The 10,892-nt window shown below is 41.7% G+C and overlaps 1 non-coding gene across 1 annotated transcript; it reads right to left on the reverse strand.

Moving 5' to 3' along the window:
* Window positions 1–6,467: 6,467 nt before the first annotated feature.
* LOC112082310 lies at window positions 6,468–6,573 on the reverse strand. The gene has a single exon (XR_002896970.1). It is a non-coding gene; the product is annotated as a small nucleolar RNA R71 (small nucleolar RNA).
* Between the last annotated feature and the right edge of the window lie 4,319 nt (window positions 6,574–10,892).

Below are 10,892 nucleotides of genomic sequence, written 5' to 3' on the forward strand. Positions count from 1 at the left end.
AAATGATCACTTAGAACTGATTCTTAATGCTGTCTTGTTGTTTGATCCCCAATGATGATTGGGTATGTGAAATAACTTGATTTGTGTCTTGATGTTTGGGAAAGAGTAAGGCTTGATTAGAGTTCTAAATCATTTGAATCATGTTTCATTATTTCATTAGCATTTCTAGTTTATCATTCAAGCACCCTAGCCAACTATCATGTCTAGAATCTCATGCTTCCATAATTCCATATCATCTCATTTGTCATTTGCTTTTGCTAGTTTCTTGCTTTTGATCATTTTCTAGTTATTACTCTTGTTTAATTCTTTAGTTAATCATCTTTTTGAATCAAACCCCACTTGTTTGCTTGAATTAAGAAACAGTTCATATAGTCTAGTGTCTAGCTTCCACATGCTTGGTTTAACACCCTTTATACTACATTAATTAAAGGGATTGATAGCCCTCAAAACCTAACAACTCTTGTATATCAGATAGAGATGAAGGATGGTGGTTTTGATTGAATCTCTCAGTCGATGGTGATTGACTCTCTCAATCTATGACCGAATAAGTTTGTTTGAATCTCACAAACAAAGCTTTCTGCAGAATTTTAATGAATAAGAGTGAATCTCACACTAATATTCAAAAGACAAGAACAATTCTTCAAATACTTGACTTTGAAAGAAAAAAAAATACTCTGTATTAATTTGATTGAGAGGTGAATTTTTATATAAGAGGAGCTTATATAATGCTATACTACGTTCTTAAAATGCTAAAGACAAAGAAACAAATCAAAGCTAATAAAAAACTAGCCGTTAGGCTCTAAATAAGTGAATCTCGGCCAAATATGAAAATGTGATGATGCCCTTGTATCTGGACGGTTTTAGTGGATAATTGAGCTTCTCTGGAACATTCTGATCTTCGTAAAATACTCCCAAGTAGTAGCATTCAAAGGAAAATATCCGTTGGATAGTTATGGCTCCAAGTGTGAATGCGTTTATATATATAGCAAGTGAAGTTGCAGAAGGATCCGCCTGATCCTGTGAGTTCTAGTGCATGGTGGGACAATATTTGTACCCTCTGATTGGTAAATGAAGTCTCCTTGTCGCCAAAGTTGGTTTGTGTTGAATTAAACCAGTTGACTCTCATACTTTCGATAAATGGTTCGGTTTGTCGCAATTGAAGATACAATTAGATCCGCCTGATCCAATGTGTGTTGGTGCACCTTAGAATGTTGTGCAAGGCTTCTAGAAGTAACTCACTGTCTCCTGGGCGCCACTGATATCTTTGAAGTCTCCAAAATCCGGAAGGTTCCAAATAAGGCAAGCCGAGAATTCTCTGGTTTAGAAATTTAATTACTTTCCAACCAAAACCGGTTGTGGTATAATTCCAATTCTCCTAGATTCTCTGATGAATAAAGAATCCACAAAAAGCCGGTTCATAGCTTGATTCGTCCTGGTTTGGTCGGAATCCTTTGATCAAGGCGCATATGTCCAAATTGGGTATGTTGGAGATCAACCGTGTTTGTAAACCGAATAACTCGTATGTCTGAACTCCAATTGGACTTATTCCAATTCTCTGCGTGTCTATGCTGGATCCAGATTGCATAGCAAGTGGTTTCATGTATTAAATCCGTGTATTAAGTTGTCGTATGTCTCCATCGGATCCATTGGAGAGCTGCCTGTTTTTATCTTCAATATCTTCTTCATGTGGAAATATTTTGGGATGATTCTTCTTCGTTCTATGCTCTAGACGCGATGAGTAAATATCCCAATTTTTTTGTGAGCTTGAAAGGTCAGTACTGGTCTTCATTTTAGCTGAACAAAGCTCACATGTCTCCTTAGCTCGTCTTGGCTCAATGTTCTCCTCTCCTTGTTTCTTGATTCCTTGCTTCATGTCTGATGATGAATTTATGTCCTCATCATCTTGTTGCACCTCAGCAGGTCGGCCAGGGAGAACCCAAGCGACCTCGCGAGAAATAACAAAGTAATCGTACGCCGAATACGCGAAAGAGCATTATGATGATCATGGACGCCATCGAGACCTGCAATTATTCCGTCCAGGCAATCAAAGAGCACAGCAGTAAAGCAGTATTGGCCTCAAAATACAACCAACCAATACCTCCAAGTACCCCACTCACCTTCTTTTATGCCGACCTTATGGGCATCCTGGTACCCCATAACTGATATGTTCATAATTTGCATCATTTAGGTTGTATATTTCATCCCAAATCATATCTTGTTTCATGCATTTTAGGTCTTTAGGTGTTTTGTTAGGACTTAGAAGTTTGCATTAGGTCCAAGTTAGTCTTGCATGTTTTGGAGTGTTTACAGGTGATTTGGAACCAGTTTTGACCTGAAAAGATGAAGCCAGGAGAAGAAATGGAGAATGGAGCTTTAAAAATGGTGAAAACAGCCTTTTGGAGATTCTCGGCGATAGTCTGTACCGCGGGAAGCTTTTCTCGGCGATTTTCATGTACCGCGGGTAAATATCTCAGCCAAAACATGTATTGGCTATTCAAGGTTCTCGACCAAAAATCTCGGGTGCAGATACATCTCCAAAATCACGTTACCGAAAGGTCTTGCCGGCCGATTCAGTCTCCGGGGTCTTCCACAAAGATCAAGATAACTGATTCAACATTTCAGAACAGTTGCAAATGAATTTGGAGCAGCGAGCTGAAAAATAAGGCCACCAGAAGACAGACCTGTCTCGCATCCATTCCAGAGCAATTCGATACGTCTCAAAGATTGCCTGTCTGGGGAGTTTTAACTTCCGATTCAGCTTACAGGGTGATATGTTCATAATTTGCATCATTTAGGTTATATATTTCATTCGAAATCATATCTTATTTCATGCATTTTAGGTCTTTAAGTGTTGTTTTAGGACTTAGGGGTTTGCATTAGGTCCAAGTGAGTCTTGCATGTTGTGGAGTGTTTACAGGTGATTTGGAAGCAGTGTTGACCTAAAAAGATGAAGCCAGTAGGAGAAATGGTGAATGGGGGTTTAAAAATGGTGAAATCAGCCTTTTGGAGATTCTCGGCGCTAGCCTGTACCGCGGGAAGATTTTTCTCGGCTATTTTCATGTATCGCGGGTGGATTTCTCGGCCAAAACGCGTACCGGCTGTTCAAGTTTCTCGGCCAAAATTCTTGGGTGCAGATACATCTCCGAAATCGCGTTACCGGAAGGTTTTTCCGGGCGATTCAGCCTCTAGGGTCTTCAGCAAAGATCAAGATACAGGAATCTAGATCTCATAACAGTTGGAATCGATGAGTTTGGAGCACCGAGCCGAAAGATACGGCTACCGGAAGACAGATCTCTCTCGCATCTGTTTCGGAGCAATCCCATACGTCTGGAAGATCGCCTGTCCAGGGAGTCTTAACGTCCGATTCGGATTACAGGGTCTTCAGTAAAGTTGGAGATAATCGGGTCACGGATCCAGAACAGGTGGAATAATTGGATTTTGAGTCGTGAGAAGAGAGTTAAGCTCACCGGAAGGTACATCTGTGTCACTACAGTTTCATGACCGGTCCGATGAGTCACAAAGATTGCGTGGGACGATGAATTTCCATTCTGTTTCAATTGCCGGGGTCTTCATTAAGATTCGGGATATTTTAATGCTCTTTCCAGAACATCTGAGTTCATCCAGTTTGGTGCTATGTGCTGAAAGATATCGTCTCCGGAGTGAACACTGGTCCAAGGGCTTCCTTTTGATCATTTTAGTGCACTACAGAGATGAGCCGTCCAGGGAATCTTCCACTTCCCAAGCACTGAAGGTTCCTTCAGCAAAGTTCAAGATATTTGAGCTCTCTATCCAATGCATCTAGAATCAGGCCATTTGGATCTATATCCTGGACATTACGCTCCCCTGAATGCGATGTGGTCCGAGGAGATTTGAAGTCTGCGAGATGGTTTTGCGACTTGGATAACTCGGAGCGCCTAAAGGATAATTTCTGGGAATTGAGCTGCGTGTGGAGAAGTGCAGGTAAGGTAACCCTAGATGAGGTCAAAGGCTCCCAAGCAGGAAAAAATGCTAAGTCCACAAATGTGCGACGTGAGTATGCGAGTTGGCCGAGTAGTGAACTGAACCGAAGGAACACTCGCTGTTTACACCGAGTTCGGCATGCGACTTGGGAGTGAAGTGGACCAACTCGCCCACATACTTGAAGTTCTGTGCTACATGGTTGTGCGAGCTAGGGAGCAAAGGGAACTGAACTGCATGAAGACTCGCGGTTTACACCGAGAGAGGAATGCGGCCTGGCTTACATGGTTTTATCTCGCTGAAGCTTCTTTCTAGACGTGTTAAAGTTGGGCATGCAACATGGGACTAAAGGAGGACCAACTCGCACACATATTCTCCCCAGATTTTGTCTTGGTCATGCGAGTTGAAGAGAAGAAAGACTGAACCGCATAAAAACTCGCTGTTTACACCTAGATGGGCATGCGACTGAGACTGAAGGACTTAAGGCTCACAAGACTGTTTCTATTGCTGTGCGACTTGGGCATGCAACATGGGAAGCTCCTGACCAACTCGCACACTCGACATTTTACCCATTAAAGCCGGGTCAGGACCCGGTTTGTTCCGGGCTGACCCGGTTCATTTTAAGTCCTATATATAGTTTTTAGTGTTTTACCCTAAGGACTAAGCTTTATTCCTTTTGTTTCTTGCCTCTTTTGTGAAAAGACTCCCTTTTAAAAGAGAAATATCAATTTTTAAGGGTTCTAATCAAGAGAGTTTGAGAGATCTTTGTGTTTAAAGCTGCAAATCCATCTTATCCATCTTCTCCATCTCCATTTCTCATCATTAATCATGCCAATCTTCTTAAATTGCAAAGGTTTAAAAGAGATTAGTATGATTAGTGAGTAGTCATCTTAATGAGGTTCTAGATGTGTAGGTTAGGGTGCTAAAGTGTTAGATTAGGAGTGCTTAAGGCTAGATTCATTGATTCATCTCTTTAAACAGCTGTTCCTTGCACATCACTTGTGATCTAGATTCTGGGAATTTCGTGCACCAAAAGTGTTTGATGAAATTCCTGAAAGAGCTGTATTAGAGGTTTAAGCATTTGCTGCATGATGATGTCTTGTTATTTTCTTGAATGATCTTTTAGAACTGTTACTTAATGCTCACTAATTCATATTTGACAAATGATGATTTGGTTTGAAAATGGATTAGTGTTGAGGTTAATATCATCATGAGAGGATTAATCTAGATTAGAGTTCTTAATCATTTGAATCATGTCTCATCATTGTCATTAGCATTTCTAGTTTACCACCAAAGCATCCTAGCCAACTATCATGTCTAGAATCTCATGCTTCCATCATCTTATATTCACATCACCTGTCATTTGCTTAGTTCTTCTTTGATCATTTCTTTAGTCTTAATCTTGTTTTGAGTTCTTAGTTGTCATTAATCAATCAAAACCTCACTTGTCAATTTGAATTGAGAAACTGATCACATAGCTTAGTGTCTAGCACCACATTCTTGGATTGACACCTCTTTTGTGTTACTTTGACAAGGGGATTGATAGCCCTAAGACCTAAAAAAGTTTTTTCTATCAATTGGCGCCATTGCCAAATTGTGGAGTGTTTAGCATTAGGCTCTGATCTGTTCTTGAGATCAAGTACTTCTTTTTTTTTTGGTTTTACTGATTACTTTCAAGTTCTGTTTTTACTTTCAGGTGTATGAACACCAGGTCTAGGTCAAGAAGTTGTGGTCCACCTTTCCCTCTCAACGACAACATCAATCTTTTGGTTCCAAGAAGGAGAAGGGATAAGAGTGGAAGACAGACTGATCAGGCTGATATGGAAGATCAGAGACAGCATGTGGTTGACATTGAGCCGCAGGTTCAAGAGGGGCAACAGTCTCAGGTGCAGCAGGGTAATGGAGATGGTAATGCCGCTGGTAATGGAGCTGGTAATGCAGCTGGAAATGGAGCTGGTAATGGAGCTGGTCAAGGGTTCCATCAGGGTAATGTTCAGCAGGAACAGGTGCAATAACAGCAAGCTTATGTCCACCTGGCACAAGCTCCAGCTCATCAGCAAAGGCATCAGACTAATGTACAGCAAAGACAACAGGTTCACCACTAACAGCCCTTCCAGAACCAACCAAGGAGATATGAGCAGCGACAGGTCTATGTAGGAGAAAATGACTGGGCCAATGCTCATCAGTATGGAGCAGGGATTCAAGCACCACATGTGCAAAACAACAATTTTGAAGTCAAGGCATCTTTGCTGAATATGGTCCAAGACTCCAAGTTCCATGGATTGCCAATGGAAGATCCTTTGGAACACTTGGACCAATTTGATAAAGTTTGTGACTTGACAAAGATAAATAGAGTATCTGAGGACAGCTTCAAGTTCAGATTATTCCCTTTCAGTCTTGGTGACAAAGCACACCAATGGGAGAAGAATCTTCCAAGAGGCTCCATTCAGACTTGGGAGCAATGCAACCATGCATTTCTGTCTAAGTTCTTCTCAACTTCCAGAACAGCAAAGCTAAGAAACCAAATCTCCAGCTTCACTCAACATAGCAATGAGAGTTTTGGTAGGCATATGAGAGATTCAGGAGCTACACTAACCAATGCCCACACCATGGGTTTAGTGAGGTTTCTCTTCTCAGCACACTTTATAGAGGGGCTCTTCCCAAGATTAGGAACCAGCTGGATACTGCATCAAATAGAAACTTTCTGGGGAAGGAGATTCATGCTGCTTTAGAGCTAGTTGAGAACTTAGCAATGAGCAATGATACATATGGAGAATACTTTGATAGACCCAATAAGAGTGAGAGTTCAAGCAGGGGTCAAAGGTATGAGAAGGACTTTAAAACACTTGAAAGCAAGCTGGACAAGGTGTTATTGGCCGCTCAAAAGCTAATGCACTTTGTAGGAGAGTATGAGGAACCTTCTCAATGCTTTGAGAACATCAGTGAAGAGGGTCTTACTCAAGAATAGCTAAACTATATTGGGAATCAGAGGTTCCAAAGATATCAGTATGCCAATGCCAATCAGAACCTCTCTTACAGGAATCTCAATGTAGCCAACCCGCAAGACCAAATTTACCCTACCTCTCAAGCTCCACAGAATTTTGTTCCCAAGAACAACTTTCAAGGGTCTTTTCAACCAAAGAATCAGTTTGTTCAGAATCAGGGTTACAGTCAGTATCAGCAACCACTTCAGGGTTCTGGTTTCAGTTCACAACAGCAGCCAAAGGCACCACCAGGGTTCAGTGCACCGCAGTTTCAGCAGAAGGCACCGGTTCAGCACCAGTTTCAGTTAGCATCGGTTCACCAGCAGCAACAGAATGGGCCGGACATGGTTGGGATCCTACAATAGCTGCTGCAGGGTCAACAAATGTTTGCAAGTCAGTATGCATCTATGCAGCAGGACATCAAGGAGCTGAAACAGAATCAGGCATCCACTTCAAGAAGCCAAGGAGTATGCTAAAGCCATTACATTGAGAAGTGGCTAAGAGCTACCAGGTATAGAGCACAACAATGTGATCATTGAGGACAATGATCAAATCGGTGGAGAGGCAGCCCCAAGGGATTATCAAGAAGCTGAAAGATCAAAGAAAGGGAAGGACAAAGAGGTGGAAAAGCCATCAGAACCAGAAAAGCCCTATGTTCCACCACCTCCCTATCAACCTAAGCTCCCATATCCAGGAAGAACAAAGAAGCAGATGATAGATAGAGCAAGGACACTCTTTGAGAAGACTCTTAATGAGACACCTCATACAATGCCTCTCATTGAAGCATTCTTGATAATGCTTAAGCTTGGAAAGTTCCTAAAGGATGCTATCTTGAACAACACCAAAGAGATACAGGGTATGGTGGTGCTAAGCCATGAGTGCAGTGCCATAATTCAGAGAAGTTCAGTCCCAAGGAATCTGTCTGATCCAGGAGCTTTACTCTCCCTTGTGCTATAGGTCCATTAATGTTTGCTGGTTACCTTTGTGACTTGGGTGCATCTGTCAGTCTAATGCCATTTTCTATAGCAAGAAAGCTTGGATACAGAGTGTTCAAACCTGCTAGAATCTCTCTTGTCCTAGCTGAAAGATCTGTAAGGCTACCTGTTGGAATGTTAGAGGACTTACCAATCAAGATTGGTGGTTTTGAAGTGCCTACAAATTTTGTTGTTCTAGAGATGGATGAAGAACCTGTTGATCCACTGATTTTGGGCAGACCATTCTTGGCCACAGCAGGAGCAATTATTGATGAGAGAGGTGGCATCATTGAGCTACAACTTGGTAAAGAAAAGGTGAAGTTTGATATCAAGGACAAGGACATGATGAAGAAGCCCACCATAGAAGGCCTATGCTTCTATGTAGAGACCATGGATCAACTAGCTAATGAGTTGCTTGAGGAACTGAATACTGATGATCCTCTTCAAGTTGCTTTAACCAAAGAACAAGGAGACCATGGGTTCTTGGCAAAGGAGAGTGAAGGGTACAAGCTTTTTTTGACAATGCAAGAGAACTTGGTCCTGAGGCAAGGTGTTTGGAATTGGAACAAAGTGGCCCTGAGGTCATGGATATCAGCGGCTCAAACACAAGCCAAGGAGCTGTTCAGAGAGTCATGGCCGTGGGTTCTAAAGTGGAGGAGCAGGCTGGGCTGTGTGAGCAGATTGGCAACAAGGGAGCTGCAACCTTGCACGATAGGTTCAGTGCTGATTGGGATGAGTCAAAAGCACCTCAGCTGGAACTCAAACCTCTTCCCAAGGGGCTCAGGTATGCTTTCCTAGGTCTCAATGAGTCTTATCGTGTCATTATCGATGATATGCTGTTAGAGGACCAAGAGCATAGGTTGTTAGAAGAGTAGAAGAAACATAGGAGAGCCATTGGCTACTCTCTGGATGACCTAAAGGGTATCTCACCCTCCCTATGCACTCATAGGATTACTTAGAAGAGGAGTCTATGTCATCCACAGAGCACCAAAGGCGTCTCAATCCCAACTTAAAAGAGGTAGTGAAGAAAGAGATTCTCAAACTCCTAGAGGCTGAGATAATTTATCTAATCTCAGACTCTAGATGGGTTTCACCAGTCCATGTGGTGCCCAAAAAAGGGAGAATGACAGTGATAAAGAATGAAAAGGATGAGCTGATTGCTACTAGGAATATAACTGGACACAGGATGTGTATAGATTATAGAAAGCTCAATGCAGCCTCTAGGAAAGACCATTTTCCTTTGCCTTTTATTGACCAAATGCTAGAGAGGCTTGCAAACCATCCCTTCTCTTGTTTTCTAGATGGTTACTCTGGATTCTTTCAAATCCCCATAGATCCAAGAGACCAAGGAAAACCACATTCACCTGTCCCTATGGGACATTTGCTTATAGGCGCATGCAATTTGGGCTGTGCAATGCTCTTGCTACTTTCCAGCGTTGTATGATGTCTATTTTTTCGGATCTGATTGAGGAGAAAGTAGAAGTCTTCATGGATGACTTCTCAGTCTATGGACACTCTTTCTCCTTGATAAGTTAGAGTTTTCAAGGCTCTAAATGAGGGGTTATCAATCCCTTTTGTCACTTTGCAGTACAAAGGGTATCAATCCATCATGTGTAGACACTTAGATACAGTATCAGTTCTTAATTCAAGCCAAATGAGTGAAGTTTTGATGATTAATGACAACTAAGAATGGAAAAACAAGGATTAAAGCTAATGATCAACTTAAACAAGCAAGTAAATGAGCTAAATGAGATGAGAATGTATGTATGATGATGAGAAAGGTCTTAGACATGATAGTGGATTAGGGTGTCTTCAGTGATAAACTAGTGAGCTAATGAACCATATGATCAAGCAAACCATTCAACTTAAACATCATTAATTAAGTTAATCCTCTCATGAAGGTATCAACTCCTATGCCAAAACAGTTTCTAACCTAATCATCATTAGTGAAACATGAATCAACAAGACTGAAGGGGAATAATCTTAGCTTGAAACTGTCTTCAGAAACTCCATTTATCTTTGTCAGGTCAGACACTTTATCAAATTGATCCAAGTGTTTCAAGGGATCTTCCATTGCTAATCCATGGAACTTTTAGTTCTGGACCATATTCAACAAGGATGCATTCACTTCAAAGTTGTTGTTTTGCACAGGTGGTGCCTGAATTCCAGCTCCATACTGACGAGCATTGGCCCTGTCATTCTCTCCAACATAGACCTGTGGCTGCTCATATCTCCTTTGCTGGTGTTGGAAGGGCTGATGTTGGTGGTGCACCTGTTGTCTTTGCTGTACATTAGCCTGATGCCTCTGTTGATGAGCTGGAGCTTATCCCTGGTGGACATAAGCTTGCTGTTGATGCACTTGTTCCTGATGGACATTACCCTGATGTAACCCTTCACCAACTCCATTACCAGCTCCATTACCCTGAGCCTGTTGCTCTTGAACTGGTTGTTCTATGTCCACCACATGCTCTCTTTGGTCTTCCATATCAGCCTGATCAATCTGTCTGCCACGCCTGTCCCTTCTCCTCCTTGGTACCAAAAGATTAATGTTGTCGTTTAAGGGGAAAGGTGGACCACAGCTTCTTGATCTGGACCTAGTGTTCATGCACCTGAAATCACAAACAGAACTTGAAAGAAACTAGAAAACACAAAAGAAATCGCTTGATCTCAAGAAATGACACAATCTCAATGCTATCACACTTTGGCAACGGCGCCAATTGATAACTTAGAGTTTTCAAGGCTCTAAATGAGGGGTTATCAATCCCTTTTGTCACTTTGCAGTACAAAGGGTATCAATCCATCATGTGTAGACACTTAGATACAGTATCAGTTCTTAATTCAAGCCAAATGAGTGAAGTTTTGATGATTAATGACAACTAAGAATGGCAAAACAAGGATTAAAGCTAATGATCAACTTAAACAAGCAAGTAAATGAGCTAAATGAGATGAGAATGTATGTATGATGATGAGAAAGGTC

Source organism: Eutrema salsugineum, unplaced genomic scaffold (genome assembly GCF_000478725.1).
Source record: "Eutrema salsugineum unplaced genomic scaffold, Eutsalg1_0 scaffold_8, whole genome shotgun sequence".
Lineage (NCBI taxonomy): Eukaryota > Viridiplantae > Streptophyta > Magnoliopsida > Brassicales > Brassicaceae > Eutrema > Eutrema salsugineum.